Genomic DNA, 22,186 nt, shown 5'->3' with positions numbered 1-22,186 from the left:
GCCCCTGAATTCAAGAGGCGAGGTAAGAATGACTGCACATTACATCAAGGCAGCAATTGACAGACTGTGACATCAAGGAGCCCTAGCAAAATTGATGTCCATGGGAATCAGAGGGGAAAATTCTCCATTAGTTGGAGTCATACCTAACACAAAGAAAGATGGTCTGGTTGTTGGGTGACAATCATCTCAGACCCAAGAAATTACTGCAGGTTTTCCTCAGGGAGATTGTAATAAACTTGGAATGCAGGGCTGGTTTTTTTATAAGAAACAGTAAACTTTATTTACAGACCCTTGGTGAGGCTACATGCTTGTTCCAAGACCAGGGCTAAAAAGCTCTTCGGAGACATGTGAATTTGACCATCCTTGCAATATCTGTTCATGGACTCTTGCTAAAATTGGATCCCAATTTGTCCAATTCTTTATCTGTCTCACACAGACTGATGAGGAGTCCAGGAAATTCAAAACACATACTACCTCTTGAGGTACTGGAACATGTGTAATACTATTGGCAAAAGGAGGACAACTGAGGGTGTCTGCATTTACTATATGCACACCCGGACGACGCATAAAAGTGTACTCGTATACCGATAAAATTAAAGCCCATCTTTGAATTCTAGCAGCAGCTATCGGTGGGATTGTGTTATCTTCACTAAACAAACCTAATAGTGGTTTGTGATCTGACACTATGGTGAAGTGTCAACCATGTAAATATTGATGGAACTTCTTTACTGCAAATATGATAGATAAGCCCTCTTTTTCAATCTGTGAGTAAACTTTCTTAGCTGCAGAAAAGGTTCTGAATACATATCCTATCGGTCTTTCGGATCCATATTCTATAGCTAAATATCACCTCCGTCAACGCCCCTTTGTCCTTATGTCTATGACATCTTCGGCAATCTCTTCTTTACCTCCACCTATCACTGGCCCTCTATCCAGCTCTACCTGTCCCACCCCCCTCAACCAGCTTATATTTCACCTCATTTCTATTTTTTCCTTAGTTCTGATGAAGAGCGATACGGACTCGAAACATTAACTGTGTTCCTCTCCGCAGATGCTGTCAGACCTGCTGAGTTTTTCCAGCTATTTTTGTTTTTGTTTTACGTTTTGCTCCCGCAGACACTTCGGAGAATTGCCTTCTGTTTCTCCCCTGCCATTTTTTCATTAGCTACAAAGTAGAAACCTAGTTGCTCTATGTATTGACTCCAGTCCTCAATGGATCAGTCGTTTGGATCAATTCTGCCAAAGAGAGGCATTGCTGGTGAATACACTTCTTTTCTTTCTTCCCTTAAATAATCCAACATACACAGTTGTGAGGCTGCGTCAGCGCTATTTATCCACTTCGTCAATTGTAATAAACTTGGAATGCAGGGCTGATTTCTTGTAAGAAACAGTAAATGTTATTTACAGGCTCCTGGTGAGGCTACATGATTGTTCCAAGATGAAGGATTAAAAGCCCCACGCCTAACATTCCTCACACTTAAGGCTGATTCATCTATACAGTCACATGATCCCCATAACAGTAAGAAAAGGTTTAACTTTCAATTACTACAGAAATGCTCTCAGCCCAAACATCTTAAGTTGCTTCATCAATGTCCTTCTGACCATCATTAGGTCAGAGCTGGGATGTTTGCTGATGATTGCACGATGTTCAGTACCATTTGCAACTCTTCAGATACTGAAGCAGTCGATGTTCAAATGCAGCAAGACCTGGACAACAATCAAGCTTGGGATGATAAGTGGTAACACATGCACATGTACATGCACACGTCAGGCAATGACCATCTCCAACAAGAGAGAATCTAACCATTTTCTTTTGACATTCAGTGGATTACCACCACTGAATCATCCACCATCAACATCCTGGGGGCTACATTGGCCGGAACTGGACCAACCATATAAATACTGTGGCCACAAGAGCAGGACAGAGGTTGGGAATTCCACTGCGACTAACTCACCTCCTGATTCCCCAGGCCTGTCCACCGTTTACAGGCACAAGTCAGGAGTGTGATGGAATACACTCCACTTACCTGGACGAGTGCAACTCCAACAACACTCAAGAAGCTCGAGACCATCCAGGACAAAGCAGCCACTTGATTGGCACCCCTTCCACAAACATTTACTCCCTCTACCACCGACGAACAGTGGCAGCAGTGTGTACCGCCTACAAGATGCACTGCAAAAACTCACCAAGGTTCCTTAGACAGCACCTTCCAAACCCATGGCTACTACCATCTAGAAGGGCATGGGCAGCACACACATAGTAACGCCACCACCTGAAAGTTCCCCTCCAACCCACTCACCATCCTGACTTGGAAATATATTGTTGTTCTTTCACTGTCGCTGGGTCAAAATCCTGGAACTCCCTCCCTAACAGCACTGTGGGTGCACCTACACCACTTGGACTTACAGCAGTTCAAGAAGGCAGCTCACCACCATCTTCTGAAAGGAAATTAGAGATGGGCAATAAATGCTGGCCCAGCTAGCGACGCCCACATCTTGTAAATTAATTTTTGAAAAAGATCCCATGGCACGAGTTCAAAGAAGAGCAGAGGAGATCTCCAGGATGGAAGCGGCAGCCCTGGCATGAGATGGAAGCAGATCTTTGGCAGCCTAGCTGAAGGAGCGAGCGTTGGATAAAGGCATCTTGTGTCCCTGCATCCCTGAAGGATCCAGTGGTCTGCCTCCTTGTCCTCACCTTGCTCCTCTTCTTACTCACTGCTGGATTCATCGTCTGTGGCCTGTGGAGCTGCATCAAGATCCTCTTCATCCAGTGGGCCCCCCCCTTGCCAGTGCCAGATTGTGGGGAGCGCAACATGAGACCACTATCAGTGACGCCCGCTCTGAGGGGTATTGTAGTACTCCCCCTGAATGGTCCAAGCATCGGAAGCGCATCTTCAGAAGACCGATGGTCTGCTCTGTCATTGCCCTTGGAGGCATGACTCCTATTATAACGCTGCTCTGCCTCTGTTCTTGGGTGGCGGAGAAGCATCATAAGCCACCTTTTCAACAAATAGCCCTTGTCACTCAGCAGCCATCCATCCAATCGGACTGGAACACTGAATAGCCTCGGCACCTGGGAGTGTCTCAGGATATAAGCATTATGGGAGCTGCCAGGGTACTTTGCACAGACTTGCAGAATCTGTGTCCTGTGGTCACGCACTATCCATGTGTTCATTGAGTGGAATCTCTTCCTGTTAACAAAGGCACCCGGCTGACCCGCTGGCGCCTTAATGGCCACATGTGTGCAGTCGATTACACCCTGGATGCGGGGGAAGCCAGCAATCACTGCAAAGCCTCTGGCTCGCTCAGTCTGGCTGGCCTCGTTCTGTACAGAAATGAATAAATGTCATTACCCACCTGAACAGAGCTTCTGTCACTAGCTTGATGCAACTGTGACAACTGATTGGGAGACTCCACACAGATCCCCCACTGACCCCTGGAAAGAGCTGGAGGCATAGAAGTTGAGGGCAACTGTGACTTTCAGAGCCATTGGCATGGGGTTTCCACCCAGACAGTTGGAGGTGATCTCAGGCCCAATCATCTAACAAGTGGAGGTCACTGTCTCCCTGGGTAGTTGGTGCCTCCTTCAGCACTTTACGTTGGACATGTTGAGATAGCTGCATCGCTGCCTGTAAACCCTGGCAACAGGATAGTCACATCTTCTGTGGCCTCTTATACCATGGACTACCTGCTGGCCCTGCACCCCTTGTGCTTTCTCCTCTCCTTCCACAGGTCGATACTCTGGAAGCTGCATTGGGACACCTGGACTCCTCGCCCTTCTGCCTCTCTTCCTTCTCAAAAGAGGTGGCACCAGAGGAGAGCACAATCCCCATTACCAGAGTTACAGAAAGCTGCCTGACACCTGGAAGGGCCCACACAGTCAAAATCCTCCAGGGGTCTTGGAGATACCAATGAGTCCTGAAATGAAGCCTGGAAATGCTAAGAATGAAGCTCAGAACAGGGATGAAGCTGTCAAGTTCCAATGAACAGCCAGCAGCAAACGATCTCCTAAACTCCTCACTACTCACACTGGCAATGCTGCTGACTCTTCTTATCTCGCCCTTGGATGAGGTTTTGCAAAAAGTGCGAAATCGCCTGGGCAACAAAATCGGGTTCAATTGGCTTTTTAATGGCCTTAAGCGGCCCTTTAATTGTTGGCAGGCTCGGCTCCGGCTGCCGCATGCACCCACTGACCTAAAGATTGCACACGTGCAGAATGACTTCGGAAGGCTCGCCCTACATTATCTTGCGCAATTTTACGCCCCATTGGGTTGGGAGTGCGTCTGCCCACAAGGTGCAAAATTCTGCCCATAGTGCTTTGGCTTTCCTTTCTACATTCCTATCATTGTGCGTTAGAACACCCACTCACCCACAATCGCTTGTACAGTCCTTTGCCGATCGCCAAGGGAAAATGGCATGCCTTATGAAAAAATATAAAAGCAAAGCTCACATGTCACTAGTGTTATGTTTCTAACACTAGCTGTTCTTTCACAAAAAGAAAAAAAATGCAAATGCAAAGTATCAAATTCTTTCAGTCAAATTATAGTGTACTGTCAGATGGGCTTAGTTAATACACTTTCAATCACCTTTACATTCTCACAATTCAGATTTCATTTTGTTTTCTCAGATAACCAAGCAACTTAATGGAAATTAATTATGATATGATTTATTTATGCATTAGTATAAAGCAGCATTTGGAACAAGCAGATGAGTGATCGGTAATCTTTCAAGCACAGTCAAAGGTCCAGGGTAATGTTGGTGAGAGAAATAGATTTTCACTTTGATAAATCTGGAAAACAGGGTTTGAAGATTTTTTTTCTTGCACTACATATCGCACCACTCCAGGACCTGAATTTGTAGGTCAGCGGGAGGGCACGATCAGCGGGCCCGGGATTGGCCAGAGAACGGACCGCTAGCTGCTGTCAGCCACTTAATGGCCAGCCAGTGTGAAATGTGCGCTGAGAAGCTCAGCGCTGCTGGGGTGGGAGTGGGAAGAGGGCGGGTGCTGACATCAGCGGGGGCGAGCACTGACAGTTAGCTCCCTGAAGACAGAGTTACCTCATGGAGCTGAAGACCTCAAAAGCATTAAATAAAATCAGGAAAAAAAACGTGCAAGCATTGCAGTCACCTGGGCATACATATTATAAAAATTCTGTCCATAGATTTTTATTTCTCTTTCATTTAATAACGGAAACCTCATCCCGCCTGTGGATGAGGTTTCATGAAAAATGCAATGTCCGCCTGGCCAATTCGCCCATCCACCAACTGTAAGGTTGGACGGACCATGAGAAAATGGAGACAATTGCACTTTTAATTATCTCAATTGGCTTATTAATTGTCAGCGGGCGCGCGCAAAAGTTGGAAGCAGGCCCGCCGACCGAAATATCGCACAAGCACGAGTTGACGTTGGGACGCTCGCCCGACGTCATCTCGCCCGATGTTGTGTCCGCTCGGGTTGGGCAGCGTCGAGCTCAGAATTCTGCCCCAGGTTGCCAAGAAGTGCACAGATCTGTCAGCATCTGAAAGGAATAAAGAGAATTAATGTTTTACGTGGAAACATTTAGTCAGAATAGGCAGGCAGCATATAGGATGAAGGTAGATAAAAGCAAAAAAAAAAACAAATTTAAAGTAAATGTATGTGAACTGTTTTTATAAATTGGGAAGTAGCAGCTTAAATGGGCAGATTTTTCCGACCTGCCAAGGGGCACACAGCAGTCCAACCAAAAGCCCATTGACTTTTGGCTGGATCGGACCATCCGGCAATGGGCGGGGCTGAAAATCCTGCCCATTAGGGCTGCAATCTCACCAAACTTCTCAATTCCCTTAGCCACTCCTACCTGTCTGCATGTACATCCCACTTCACCAGCCCCAACTCCGGTTGCATTTCTCATGCAATGGTAATGCAAAAGAAGAATGTAAACATGTGCGCATGGTGTGAATACATGCCCTACTTAAACACATGAAGCCATGATAGTGAGACAATCTGCTGCATTATCGTTTAAGATCAATTCTACCTGAAAAAGGCAGAAGCCCATGTGGCAGGCCATGTGGGTGGGCAGGGTGATTGTTAGTTAAGTGTTGAGTACTGTGAGAGGTTGTTCTTTCAATTAATGAATCTCCCCAGTAATTAAGTGATGAAAGAGTAAAAAAGTGCTAGGTAAGGAGGAGACTGAAGGCAATATGAATGGTACAAGATGCGTTATTGGCACCAATGATTAGATTTATCTTCACTAACCTTGTGTAGTCATTGAAATCTTCAGGCATTTGTGGGATGGGGGAGTGCTGACTGCCACCTCCATCCATAAAACCTAAACCACCCTTTTATGGGGCTTTCCGTTTTCTGTGCCCAACAGTCTATTCTATTGGCCCTCACTTCTGCAAAAAGTGCTTAAACAGAATATTGGAGAGGGTGAATAAACGCAGTGTAGTGGGATGGGCTTCCAGAGGCTCCGAGGCTGCTGGACTTAGTCATTTTGGCTGCTGTTCTCAGCTGCTCCCCAAAAACACCTCTGCTGATTTGTTAGTGCTGCCTTATAAATGCTGAAGCACTGAAATCCTCTCAACAGCAGTAAACGCAACACTCCATTACAACGGAGGAAAGTGCAGTGAGCTTGCAACAGAGCCACATCGATGGACAATAGTCCCTTTCCCCAACAACTATCTTGCCAATGTAAGTTGAATCCAGCCTTTTGAGTGCAGGGGTGACAAGAGCAAACATTTCAGTGGTGATTATTGTTACCATTTCTGTTGGAATCCTATTATGGATTTTAACCTTTACAATTTGTTAAGGGGAGGTCTTATCTGACCAATTGGATTGAATTTTTCGAAGAGGTGACCCAGTGTGTAGATGAGGGCATTGCAATTGACGTAGTCTACTTGGACTTCAGCAAGGCTTTTGATAAGGTCCCACATGGGAGACTGATAACAAAGGTAAGAGCCCATGGGATCCAAGGCAATTTGGCAAATTGGATCTAGAGTTGTCTGAGTGGCAGGAAGCAGAAGGTGATGGCCGAGGGGTGTTTTTGTGTCTGGATGCCTGTGTCCAGTGGGGTTCCACAGGGATCGGTGTTGGATCCCTTGCTGTTTGTGGTATATATAAACAATTTAGACTTGAATGTAGGAGGGTTGATCAGTAAGTTCATGGATGACACAAAAATTGGTGGGGTGGTGAGTAGTGAGGAGGATAGCCTTAGATTGAAGGAGGGTATAGACGGGCTGATCAGTGGCAAATTGAATTTAATCTGGATAAGTGTGAGGTGATGCACTTGGGCAGGACAAACATGGCACGGGAATACATGATGAATGGTAGGGCCCTGGGAAGTACCGAGGATCAGAGGGACTTTGGTGTGCATGTCCACCGGTCCCTTAAGGTAGATAAGATAGTTAAGAAGACATATATGATACTTGCCTTTATTAACTGAGGCATAGAACATAAGAGCAGGGAGGTAATGCAGGAACTGTATAAAATGCTGGTTAGGCCACAGCTAGAGTATTACGTGCAGTTCTGGAATCCACATTATAGGAAGGATGTGATTGCACTAGAGAGAGTGCAGAGGGGATTTACCAGGATGTTGCCTGGGTTGGAGAGTTTTAGTTATGAGGAGAGATTGGATAGACTTGGGTTATTTTCCTTGGAGCAGAGGAGATTGAGGGCAGACATGATTGAGATGTATAAAATCATGAGGGACATAGATAGGGTAGACAGGAAGGAACTTTTCCCCTTGGTGTAGGGATCAATAACCAGGGGGCATAGATTTAAGGTAAGGGGCAGGAGGTTTAGAGGGGATGTGAGGAAGAATGTTTTCACCCAGAGGGTGGTGGGAATCTGGAACTCACTGCCTGAAAGGGTGGTAGAGGCAGGTACCTCATAACGTTTAAGTAGCATTTAGATGTGCACTTGCGATGCCATGGCATACAAGGCTATGGGCCTAGTGCTGGAAAATGGGATTAGAATAGTTAGGTATTTGTTTGACCAGCATAGACTCAATGAGCTGAAGGGCCTTTTTTGTGCTGTAGACCTCTATGACTCTAATGCACGCTTCCTGACTATTCACTTGTGGTAAGGTGAGGTACCCTGTCCCTTTAAGAGATTGCAAGTGTACTGATCATGTGACATTGTGACAGTGCTGACGAATCACTGTACAGCATGGGCAACTGAGAACTGTAAGTCTAGTTCTGAAGGTTCTAGAGTGACCACGTATGATCTGGTGCTCTGCCCTATGTCTCAATAAACCATCACTATTTATTCTTACATCAGTCTCTCCCCATTGATTTCAGGCAGCAATTAATGAGACCATAGGAAGGTGTGCAGTTAGGGCTCAGTTGGCCAACAAACTCATTTACCCAAGACATAAAAGAAGTGGGAAGGAGAGTAAAGAACAAAAGAAAATAAATTTCAAGATGGGCGAGCAAAGCATTGGAAAAGGCATCTGTACTTACCTTGTAAAAAAGGCAACAGCTGGCAATTGGAGCAGAAAGCAATGCTGCAGTTTACAATAAAAACCCTGCATAATAGCAATCACGGGGATCCTGCCAAAACTTGAAAAGAGCGTGAAACCCAGCAGAGAAAAGCCGACAGCTGCAGAGACAGAGTTAAAAAAAAAGGTTACTGCTCTTAAAGCAGCAATACATTTAAAAAGGTAAATACATGGAAAATGGCTATGGACAGAAAATTATAAGAGACCCCAACTCCGTGATAAGCCAAACAGCTAAATTCGTCATTACTTGTAGTCATCCACGATGCCACAGTTCGGGCATGCTGATCCATTCAACCCCATTTCAGATGACTGGTCTCAGTATGTCATTTGCCTAGCATTCTTTTTTTTACCGCTAATGACATCGTGGGGGAGGAGAAGAAGGGTGATTCTTTTGTCCTCATGTGGGAGCAAAACATATGGGCTGATCCACAGCCTTATGTTACCTAGCACCCCAGACTCAAAGACTTTCAACGGATTAATAAAGATTGTACAGAGACACCTGAGACCAAAGCCCTCAATTACTCTGCATTGCTTCAAGTTCAATTCAAGGAACAGGCTTCCAGACGAGACAATAGCTGACTATGTGGCCATTGTAAAGGCATTAACTGAACATTGCGAATTCGAAATGTCCATTGGTGATACGTTGAGAGACCAGCTGATGTGGGATTGGAGATGTAACTATCCAAAGGCGTTTGCTAGCCAAACCTAGTCTAGACTTCAATAAGGCATTAGAATTAGATACCGCGATGGTGCGTGCTGTTAGAAATTCTGAAGTTATAAAAGATACACAAAATGGCGCTGTCCATCTGGTCGGGCAGGACAATCCGGCAACAAAAGGTGTGAAAACTTTAGACTCCACAGAAAGGCGGGAAACACTCTCTAGCTCCAGACCATTGAAAAACGATGGTACAGCAATGAAAACCCACAAAATGAATGAGAGAAATATATCTAGGCCTCCAGTGAGCAAATGAGAACTCAAACAAGTCGAGTGTTTTTTCTGTCACCGCTATGGCCACATAAGGCAGCACTGCAGAGAAAGGCTAAAACACTAAAATATGAAATATGCCTCATGGAAGAGCCAGAGGTAATAGAATCAGACATCCACTCATTACATAAGCTCAAAATGGGTAGAACTGAGCCAATCCAAGTAGTCATTACAATTAATGGACAACCCATTAAGATGGAAGTTGATATGGGAGTATCGATGTCCGTCATTGGAGAGCGTACATTTAGCTACCTGAGTAAATGAACCCACCCTTTAAAATTAGAAGTTTCAGACACAAAGCTGAGGACATACACAGGCAAAAAAATGTGAAAGGGGTATGTCAAGTCAAGGTGCAGTATGAGGAACAATCTGCAAAATTACCCCTATTTGTAATGTCAGGCAAGGGACCAAGTCTCCTCGGAAGGAATTGGCTAGGAGAGATAAATTTTGAGGGCTCGCTAAGTTCCAAATTCGAAACCAGAAGTGTTGCTGCAAGAAAAAATGAGTACGCAAAGACCCAACGGGAGAAGGCCGTGGAATGTTACACTGAGACAGAGTTCAAGCTGAAGTCAGCATCCTTCGAAAGGAAATGGAAAATCTATTGAAGAACTTCCATGAGCTACAAAATTCAATCAGCTCCCAATTTGTGCCACTGAAAAGATATGAAGAAGAAATGGAAGAGTTAAACCTGTCTCTGGCCAAGTTAGGAACGAATTAGCTGAGAAGGGGCAACGATATGTGATTCTCCAGGAAACTATTAATGAGTGTATGAAAGAATTTGAAGACCTGAAGCAGCAGCTGTGTAAAACCCTTCAATGTTTAAAGCTAGAAGACCCTAAATTCTCAGAAGAGCCGTCAGAAAACCCAACTACTGAGCTCATTCATGTTCAGCTCACACCTGAGTCTAGTCCAGCCAACAACAAAATTAGAGAAGACAGAGATATGTGTCAGTGCTGCATAGAAAAGGACACACAGGAAGAAATAAATTATTGACAGTCCTTGGAAAGAAAAACAAAAATATTTTTTCTTCATTTTCCTCTTTCTTCTCACACATCATGTAACTCATCGCTGTATTGCTTTGTGCTTGTTGTCCTTTATTTGTTTTGGCTTGAAGGGGAGGGACAGCAGGAGTGAACGTGACTGCACCCGGAAGATGGTGAAATCACCCACTAAGGGACGTAGTGGGCAACTGCCCCTGAAAAGGAGATCTCGGAAACACTAGCCAAGGTTGTTGGGCTATGACACTCAAACCTCCAAAGGAGGCCTCCTGAGAGTCTTGACCTGTAAATAGTTAGTGTAAATAGTAAACGTGTTTTAAGCTTGTTAGCTGTACTTTTAAATAAATGGGGAGGGATGTGGTAAAATGAGGTACCCTGTCCCTTTAAGAGAATGCAAGTGTACTGATCATGTGACAGCACTGAAGAATCACTCTACAGCGTGGGTAACTGGGAACTAAGTCTAGTTCTGGAGGTTCCTTAGTGAGCACGTATGATCTAGCGCTCTGCTCTATGTTTTAATAAACCATCACTGTTTATTCTTACAGTCTCTCCCCATTATTTTGCAAGCAGCAATTGATGAGAACATAGGAAGGTGTGCAGTTAGAGTTCAGTTGGCCAACAAACTCATTTACCCAAGACATAAAATCACTGCTCTATTTTATGAAAGGTAACTTGATTATTCTTCTGTTGTATTTTTAGTGAGAAAATATTTTTTGACAAGCTGTCATGGTTTTATTATATAAACATTATTATTACATGACAGTAATAGCAGTTATGTAGGCAGAATGAACCATTCAACCAAGCCAACATTGAAGTTCCATTAATGTTGTAACTGTTTTCCACAGGTGATTTCATTGCTTACAATGTTAGCCATTTTCCTCATCTGTTTTCAAGTTGACAATGATCTGCCATTGGTATTTAGTCTCTAATGTTAATAAAATTGACATTAGCAAATGCTATCAAACATACATCAACAAGCTCTTCACCTGTGTAGCGTAGCCTAGCCTCCTTTGTTTTTGTTTTGCAACTTGTGCTATTGACCCCCAACTAAAAAAGTTCAATAATCCCAGTGTGAGAAGATAAGGACTGATACAAATCAAACTTATTATTCCTGTTTATTTCCCTAATATAAGCAGAGTGTAGTCATTTGTTCAATCTGACATGCAAAATAAATGTCAAAACCTTCGAAGTATTTCTTCTGCCTCCAATTTTATCCCTTTACACTGTCTCTCCTGCAGGCAGTGACTTGCTGGTCTTCAATTTCAAGTTTCAAATTTGACAGAAAGAATATTATGTTTATGCCTCCTTCTCATGAGAAATAAATATACTAAAAAGAAAACTAGATTTGGACGGGCTGCTAGCATAGCTGCCTGACTGTAAAAGCGAGTCAAGAGATTTCCTTGCAGGGACAATGGAGTCTGAGCATCAGGTGCTAGAAGAGCAAAACGCTCACTTTGCATCTTTGCAGCCAGGCATAGGTACTACATCAAGTATTATATTCTGCTAAATGTAAGCTGGTTATCAATTAATTGTATATCTAGCTGCAAGTGGATGAAGAGAAAAAAAATCACAAGAGTCTAACTCACTTGGACCTGTATTTAGGAAAAAAATATGGTCCAGATTGTACAGTGGTCCTGACGATGAAACTGTCAGCAATCACTGAAACTATCAACTCCTAGAATCCAGGAGTTGCTGTCAGTGTTTCTACACATATCCATAAGTTGTAATGTTGAGGCAACACCAGTTTGCAATCTACGGACAGCAAATGGAATTGACAAGGGCATCTACTCTTATACTGTTAATCTCACTATAAAATCTCTTGAAACAATACACCTTGGCGAATGAGGTGGATTTGATTTTTTTTAAACAGTAGACTAACCTCATTATGATTGTTAAATGCCTCACTAGCTCTGAGAAGCGAATTTTATATTTCTATTACATCAAATTTCTGTGTGATGATAAAAAATGCATTTTTAACATATTGGTTTAAAAACCAAAGTTTGATTAGTTTTATTTTAGATTTTATCTTAATCCAATCATAATTGGATTATATGGGAAAGAGTAGGGGAAGATTAAGAGTAAGAGTAAAATGGGAAAGAGTAGGGCCCATTAGGGACCAAGGATCTATGGGTGGAGCCAGAGGACATCGGTAGAGTGTTGAACGAATACTTCACATCCGCCTTCACCCAAGGGAATGAGGATGAAGGTATCGAACTCGGGGAGAGAGACTGCGAGGTTCTTGAGCAAATTGATATGGGGAGTGACAAGGTATTGGAGGTGTTGGCAGGCTTAAAAATGGACAAATCTCCAGGTTTGGATGATTTGTGTTCCAGACTGCTGAGGGAGGCAAGGGAGGAGATCGCAGAGGCTCTGACCAAAATTTTTAATTCCTCTCTGGCCACAGGGGAGGTGCCAGAGGACTGGAGAACAGCTAATGTGGTTCTGCTATTTAAGAAGGGTTGTAGAGATAAGCCAGGGAACTACAGACCAGTGAGTTTCACGTCAGTGGTAGGGAAGCTATTGGAGAAAATTCTGAAGGAGAAAGTCTATCTCCACTTGGAGAGGCAAGGTTTGATCAGGGATAGTCAGCATGGCTTTGTCAGTGGCAGGTCATGCCTAACAAATTTGATTGAATTTCTTGAGGCGACCAGGTGTGTAGATGAGGGTAGTGCAGTTGATGTAGTTTATATGGATTTCAACAAAGCCTTTGACAAGGTCCCACATGGGAGACTTATAAAGGAGGCAAATGCACATGGGATACAGGGTAATTTGACAAGGTGTATTCAAAATTGGCTTACTTGTAGGAGACAGAGGGCAATGACAGAAGGATGCTTTAGTGACTGGAAGCCAGTGTCCAGTGGCGTAACACAGGGATCTGTGCTGGGTCGCCTATTATTTGTCATTTATATAAATGACATAGATGACTATGAGGGGGGTAGGATTAGTAAGTTTGCGGATGACACAAAGATTGGCCATGTGGTTAACAGTGAGGTTGAGTGTCTTGGCTTCAGGAAGATAGATGGGATGGTCAAATGGGCAGATAAATGGCAGATGGAGTTTAACCTTGAAAAGTGTGAGGTGATACACTTTGGAAGGAGTAATTTGACAAGGAAGTATTCAATGAATGGCATGACACTAGGAAGTTCTGAGGAACAAAGGGACCTTGGCATGTGTGTCCATAGATCTCTGAAGGCAGAGGGGCATGTTAGTGGGGTGGTGAAAAAGTTATATGTGACACTTGCCTTTATCAATCGAGGCATAGATTACAAAAGTAGGGAAGCCATGTTGGAGTTGTATAGAACCTTGGTGAGGCCACAGCTGGAGTACTGTGTGCAGTTCTGGTCGCCACATTATAGGAAGGATGTGATTGCACTGGAGGGGGTGCAGAGGTGAATTACCAGGGTGTTGCCTGGGATGAAACATTTAAGTTATGAAGAGAGGTTGGATAGACTTGGGTTGTTTTCACTGGAGCAGAGAAGACTGAGGGGCAACCTGATTGAGGCATACAAGATTATGAGGGGCATGGACAGGGTGGATAGGGAGCAGCTGTTCCCCTTAGTTGCAGGGTCAGTCACGAGGGGACACAAGTTCAAGGTGAGGGGAAGGAGATTTAGGGGGGATGTGAGGAAAAACTTTTTTACCCAGAGGGTGATGATGGTCTGGAATGCATTGCCTGGGAGGGTGGTGGAGGCGGGTTACCTCACATCCTTTAAAAAGTACCTGGATGAGCACCTGGCACGTCAAAACATTCAAGGCTATGGGCCACGTGCTGGTAAATGGGATTAGGTAGGTAGGTCAGGTGTTTCTCACGTGTCAGTGCAGACTTGATGGGCCGAAGGGCCTCTCCTGCACTGTGTGATTTTGTGATTCTGATTCTGTGATAATTTGTTTTGCTCTGTGTGTCAGCTATGGTTTAGTTGGTAGCAGTCTCACAAGTGTTACAGACAGGAGAGAAAGGCAAATGGAGCTTATCTATCTCCTCACTGTCTATCTGTAAGCAGAGGTGTTTTTAAATTGTTTTAAAACTAGGCTATGGCATGGGGGGGTGGGAGTGGGGGTGGGGGAGGGATTAATGTTCACAACTCGCACATATACAGTAATGGTGGTTAAAAAAAAGAGGGTGCTTTTACAACTATGGATAACAACAGTAAAAGAACCTCAGAAGTGAATATTAGTTCACATGGACTGGGATTTTCCGGTCCAGCCCACAGCAGGACCCGTTGTGGGTGGGACAGGCAATTTGGCGGACCAGCAAAATGTCCATTGACATTTGGCAGGAATTTCCATGATTTCCAGCCTAGCCATGATTTCCAGATCCTAGAAAGTTTAAGTCCAGAGGGTGTTTCCTTCATGGTGGAGTTCACTTCAAATGTGTTCCTGGTTGGAGACAGCAGCACAAAAGTCCTTGTAAGTGAATGACGATGCAGCATGATGGGGTTTCCATACCTAAATTGTTTAGAAGGCTAGGGTTGGATGCTTATAAAATAAAACAGGCTTCAAGGAGTTGAAAGATGGTGGTTGGCTGCTTGGTCAGCCAGGAGACCTGCTGTTGTTCTTTCTAGTTGGAGCTAAATCAGCAGACTAAACTGTGAGGCTAGAAATGTAACATTAAAAGGCTAGAAGCATGGGGGGTCATGTGAAGTGGCTCTTTAATGAGGCATTTGCAGCCTCAGAAGCAGTTTCTGTGCTTCTGTCCAAAATCCATTGTTTCACTTAGAATTGAAATGGTGGTTGTTAACAGCTCTTCAGGTATAACAAGTTATGATGCCTCTGTGTTTGTTATCCCCCTGCAGGTGGTGGGGGGTGGGGGGAGGGCGGGGGTGGAATTTGTCTGTTAGCCTGCTAATTTTGTGATCATATTATGACCTTGCAATGGTGTATGAGATTCCATAAGGATGAAGGTGGAACTATTTTGTCCTTGTAATCCCTTTTGGAAGCTCCCAGAACAGTTGGTCAATCTTGTGAGTCATGTGAGCTGTAGCAGCCATCTTTGGGTTCAGCAAAAAATAATAAAGTTTTCACACACAGTTTTGATTTATTTTCATGCCTTATTGACATGACACAAGGTTCTAGGTTCACGTCCCATTCCAATACTTGAGCACAAAAATCAAGGCTGACACTCCAGTGAAGTACTAAGGGAGCTCTGCACCATTGGAAGCGCTGTCTTTTGTATGAGACATTAAAACAGAACCCAACCTGACCTCAGGTGAATGTAAAAGATTCCATGGCACTATTTTCAAAGAAGAGCAGGGGAGTTCTCCCTCTGTCCTGGTCAATATTTTTTGCCAATTGATATCACAGAAATAGATTATCTGGTCATTATCATGTTGCTGTTTGTGGGAGTTTGCTTTGTGCAAATTGGCTGCTGTGTTTCCTACACAACAACGGCGACAACATTTGAAAAGTATTTCCATGTGTGACTGTGTGTATTCTTCAATGTGATTGGCTGCTTACCTGCTTAGTACTATCGCTGCTGCTTCACACCAACAACACATCTCATTATCTTGGCTCCATATTTATACTGCCATCAGGAAAGGGGAAATTGTTGCAATCTTTATGGGCAGCTTTCTTTGAAGGCAGCAGTGAGCAATGCTGCTTCACCCATGACCACAAAACAGGTCAACACCTCTAGCTGGTTGAGTCATGCAATAAACATTAGCCTCATAGATGCAGAAAGGATTAATTATACCAACTCCTACCTAAAGATAAAATGCTGTGAATAAGTAATTTAAAAAAATACTGACAAAGCAAATTTAATGATAAGGTTAACTGAACGAAAAATGCGTCAAGATTAATTGAATAAAAAAAACATCTCCATCATCCTGATGAGTCTGATGCAACAGATAGTTTTTAGGTAGATATTTGGAAGCTGTTTAAACTGAACATTTGAAGCATAAATTCACAATGAAGTATTCTCACAAGTCACATCAGCACACAATTTGTGCATATAATTATTCCCAGATTTTTGTGTTATAGGCTTAACTGCATGCCTCATCATTAACTGAGAGCAAGTAATTTCACAGTAAAATTCAATTATTTCAATTCTGCACTCAGCTTTTTAGTTCAATGTTAGCAGATTCCCTGTGGTCTTTCTCAGGAGCAGCCAGAAGTTATAGTGCTGCAAAGGGGAAAGCATGATGGCGCATGGGAGCAGGAAAGAAACATCGTTGTTGGAGGGATTTGAAAAGCAATTTGTGGGTGATATGCTCAAAAGGCAGACAAGTAAGTGGTTTTTGATTTGCTTCTGAAAAAAATAAATGAATTAGTAATGATTCCAACTAGAATGGGCTTGAAAGAAATATATGTTGTAACTTTGAGGAAACTAGGGCTGGGATTTGGTGGCACAGCCAAAAGTTCATTGACTTTCACTGGGACCGAATGATCTGAGTGGCTGGTGGAGCCATAAAATCCCTCATAGGGGCGCCAACTGTCATTGAATGTATTCCTCAATTGGATGATGTTTGAATGTCAGCCAAACAGCCTTCTAGCCCCCATTTTCAATATTTTTATATCTGATAAAGAGGAATGTTCAAAGAAAATGTCAAAAAATCCAACCTTTTTTAATGTCTTGATTTTTTCCAGGATTGCACACAACAGTGCCATGGAGATTGATTTTCAATTCCTGGAGACTCCAGGCATTCCTGGAGGGTTGGCAACCCTGGTGGACAGCCAGGGCTTGATCTTCAATCTGGGCTAGGCTATTCCTATCACCCGGGTTCAGAGGTTTACTCTAGATATCAATGATCCAAAACTCAAGACTTCACTCAAAACAACTACACTTTATTATTTGAATTCTGTTACAGACAGTTCAATAATACTTATACCAATGACTACTCACCCCATGCTTTAGTTGCTTGGTTCCCCTGAGAAACAGACAGGATTGAGTGGTTGATCCGTCCTTGTCTGTTCTCTGTTCAGGTAGCTGACCAAGCTATCCTGCTTCTGTTGAAGGGTCATGAGGACTCGAAATGTCAACTCATTTCTTCTCCGCCGATGCTGCCAGACCTGCTGAGTTTTTCCAGGTAATTCTGTTTTTGTTTTGGATTTCCAGCATCCGCAGTTTTTTTGTTTTTATCCTGCTTCCTTGTCCAGTTGCAGAGATGGCCTCAAGTTTAATGAACACCATGCTTAAATAGGTCTCTGCTCCCTGCCCTGCCGTGTACACACTTTCTGATTGGATCCTTTCTCTAATAGCAATGATCCATGATTTGCTCCTTTCTCTGATAGCAACCATCCATGATTGGCTAATCTTCACCTCTGACAACCCCCTTTAGGGCAGCAAGATCCCAACAACAAGTTTGGCCAATCTCTTCCTAGACCTGCTTGCTTCAGCGCCTCCCCTACCTGTCCCCGGTTCCACCAAGCAATGGGTAAGGGTGATTACAAACTACCTTATTCTAAACAAACAGCAATCATCAGTTGCATTACATTAAGACATTACCTTTAGACCTTAATTTGAGTTTTAAGCGAACAACTTTACACAAAATTTAGAATCAAAAAGGCCCCCACAGGCAGTTGAAAATCCCGGCCCATGTGTGTGGTTTTTTTATCAATGGGTGGAAGTTCATGTATTGAGCGCCTCCAATTTCCATAGTTGTGGGCATTGCTGGAAGTGCCAGAGGATGGAAATGCTCTCATAATGTTGTCCATACTAATTCTAAATAAATGAACACTTTGTTCTCTTCACATACCACAATGCGATAACCAAGTAAGTCTGTTCATTTGGGGAATATAGGTTATCAACTAGCCTAACTGGGAGTAGAGTTTGACTAGTGGGTGGCTAAATGGTGATGTACACTGTCCACCTCCCATTCCTGCCAGCAGGAGGCATTTTGAGGCCTACGACTCATTTCCAAGCCACCACGAGCTGCACTTCCTGAACTCAGTGGAGTCGGCTAGGTTTGCATGACTCAGGTGCCACACTGACCCACAGCTGTGTCCTTGGAGGCAATGGGATAGGTGGGGGTGGGGAGGAAGGGGGGGGGGCGTTCAAAATGCCGTGTATTGTTGGAGGATGAGAGGGCACATGCCCAGGCTTGCAGTAGCCCGCAGTATTTTTGATACAACCAGGAGCAGCAGCCTTGCACCAATTGGTTCCAGAAAAGTGTAACTCAGAGAAAAGTTTTTGATGCCACTTTTGGCACGTCCACTGTCAGTGCCTTTCAGGATAAATGAGTAGGCCATTCACTGCCAGATCATTTGGGCAGACTGTAAATGGTGCACTCCATTAATGAGATGGTAAGTCCGTAATCCTCACTTTTAGGCTATTTTGAAAGTTACATCAATCTATTATTCAGTTCTTGGAACTTTGTTTTTTATGAGGATTATCCCATATAGCTCAATATTCAATAAACTTTGGACGGAGCATTAATGAGGAGGTATTGGGTGAATTATGTTATTTAATTGTGTTTTTTATGTTGTAAAAATGCAGCAGACATCTGTGGGACTGGATTATGCAAAAAAATTAAAGAGATTTTTTATTCATCACCCCGTCAGATATCACCTATAATTCATTTGCATCAAAGGCCGTTGATAAGCTCTATAAACACCTGATTTGTTTGATCTTTGAGTTCATGGCATATAAAATTCCCCAGGGGAAATGCTTTATTAGTTCAGACTGCTGAAAGGCTATGTTAACTAAACCGTACAATAAAATGAAAATCTTGTTCAAATTCAACATACTTGCCACACTGTATTACATTTAATCAGAAGATTTCTTCAGACTCATGTATCCGACAAAGTATTTCACAATTGAATTTTTTAAAAATGCAACATAAGCTGATACCTAATTTATTTACATTGCTTCCTTGCTAAAGGAATATTTTTAAAAAGGTCCTGTTATCCTGCTATTATTGCAATTCACCTTCATCACTCTATATTCAATGTTCACAGCAATAACTATACAATATAATAACTATAAAATATATACTCTGAACCTGGGATACAATGGGCTAAGTTGACAGGTCCTTTGGATTCAGGTTTGGAGCTGGGAAGGTGTCTGCTATGGATTTGATTTTCCAGACAGGTTTCTCATCAGAAACATCGAACTTTATTAACAGGCTGCAGCAACAGTTACATACTTCCATCAAACTCCACAACTAGAAGAAGAACTCCCACTCTAAGGTTCCCCAGGCTTAGAGCTGATTCGTTTACATTGCCACGTGATAATATACAACACAATAAGTCTTAAATCTACAGCCACTACATTCCTTAAATCTACAATTACTACATTCCTCCCCCTTTAAATTTTTTGTACAGTTTGCATTTACAAGAACATCTACCTTCATGATATTACAAATATATACATGGGCCATGGAATTATAAGTTCAGTCTCTCAGGTGGCTTCCTGATCCAGGTGAAATGTCGTAACTCCATGACTTTAGAATCTCTTACAGAACCCACATTATCTCGAACCCAGCAATATCAGGTACCTCTTTAGGCGCAGGCAATTTAGTGTTATCCACTCCAACAGAGACATCTGGTATGTCTATCCTTGGTTGAACAATTTCAACAGGGACCAAAGGTTCTACAATGGTTACAGGTGGAACATCGGTTTGTTGGGACATCTCTCTTCTTCTCAAATGACCAAGTGTTTGTAGGTGATCCAGGCCTCTATTGCTACATGGATCCGGTCACAGAAACAACTACACCAGGCAACCAACTCCATCCACCACTGAGGTTTTGTACATATACTGCTTCATCAACTAATCACTCGTGACTAAACAAATCATGAGCTGTTTATTTATTCCCTTGACTTTCCTCCACCTTCCCCAACAAATTTGGAAGTACCAGGCTTAACTTAATTTGAAGGCATTGCTTCATAAGTAACTCTGAAGGTGTTGAACCTGTAGTAATGTGGGGGGGTTGTTCTATAGTGAAACAGGAAATGTGAAAGTTTAGTCTCCAATGATCCTCCTGATAATTTTTTCATCCCAGCTTTAAAAGTCTGTACTGGTCTCTCAGCTAATCTGTTAGATGATGGATAATATGGTGCCATATTTACGTGTTTGATACCATTTAGACTCACAAACCTTTGAAATTCAGCACTAGTAAATGCAGTACCATTGTCTGCCAATCCATGAAGAGAAAAGCTTTGGTGCAACTTTTCTGTAGCCGCACCTGATGTTGGCAACATAACCTCGTACACGTCTAACCATTTGGAATGTGTATCAATTATTAGAAGGAACATGGTGCCTAGAAAAGTTCTGACATAATCTATGTGCAGTCTCACCCAGGGCCTACCAGGCCATTCCCATGGGTATAGTGGGGCTGCAACAGGTAACATCTGTAGTTGTTGGCATTTTGTACAATGTTTAACCAACTTCTCAATATCACAGCCCATGCCCGGCCATGGTTACCTTCCTTGTGAAGGAACAACTACTCGCTCACCCAATAATAGGATACCATCTTGACTGCTCAATTCATTCCTTCGAGTGAAGAATGGCTTCAATTCATCAGGGACTGATTCCTGGGACCAACCTTTCAACACTTGGTCTCACTCTAGACAGGACTGGATCACGGTTCATTCAGTTTCTTAGCTGCCTCGTGTAGACTGATGAGGAATCCAGGAAATTCATTGCTGATACGATCTCTTAGTGAATTTGGGGCATGTTCATTGCTCTCCTGCAAAGGAAGGCAACTTAGGGCATCAGCATTGGCTACATGCATCCCTGGTCTGTGCACAAATGTGTATCCATATGCAGATAAAATTAGAGCCCATCTTTGAATCCGTGCAGAAGTAATGGGAGGGATAGCTTTTTGTTCACTGAACAGAGCCAAGAGTGGTTTGTGGTCAGACATTACCGTAAAATGTCGTCCATGTACGTGTTCATTGAATTTTTTAACACCGAAACTATTCGATAATCCTTCTTTCTCAATTTGCGAATACCCTTTATCAGCCATGGAAAGGGTCCTGGACATGAACCTAACGGCCTTTCTGAACCATCGTCCATCTTGTGCAATAGCACCACTCCCACGCCATAAGGGGAGCATGTTGCAGGTTAGAACCAGTTGTTTGTCAGGTCATGTGTACTAACAAGTTTGATGTGTGCAAGAGTTATCTAACTTTCTTCTTGGGGTGACTTCCAAACCCAACGCTGATTTTTCTCTAATAATGTGTGTAGTGGGGCTAGGGTCATTGATAATTTGGGTAGGAATTGACCATAATAATTAATCACACCTAAGAATGATTTGAGTTCAGAGACATTTTTAGGTGAAGGTGCCTCTTTAATAGTTTTAACTTTTTCTTCTATCGGGTGTCCACCCGGTGGCCCAAATAAATGACTTTGCTTGCCTGAAAGGTCCACTTTTCCTTTTTTAAGCACACCCCTGCTTCCAAAAATCATTTCAAGACTTCCTCCAAATTACTCAAGTGTTCAGCTTCCGTGAACCCCGTTGTTAGGACGTCATCCGGGTAGACCATAACTTGAGGTCATCCATGTAGCAAATTCGCCATTGTCCTCTGGAAAATCATGCAGACCAAAGAAACACCGAAGGGCAGACGCATGTATTGATATAACTCTTTGTGGGTGTTTATGGTCTCAATCTCTCTGGAGGTATCATCCAGTTCCAGCTGCTGAGACGCATGATTCATATCTAGTTTAGTATAAGCTGTTGCTCATGCTAATTTAGCACATAGATCCTCAATCTTGGGGTTAGGGTACTTGTCCAACTTGGCAGCTTTGTTACTATTAGCTCATAGTCCCCACAGATCCAGATGGTCTGAT

Source organism: Cetorhinus maximus, chromosome 4, assembly GCF_964194155.1.
Source record: "Cetorhinus maximus chromosome 4, sCetMax3.hap1.1, whole genome shotgun sequence".
NCBI lineage: Eukaryota > Metazoa > Chordata > Chondrichthyes > Lamniformes > Cetorhinidae > Cetorhinus > Cetorhinus maximus.
The sequence above is the reverse complement of the archived record's forward strand: the minus strand, read 5'-3'. Positions refer to the sequence as shown.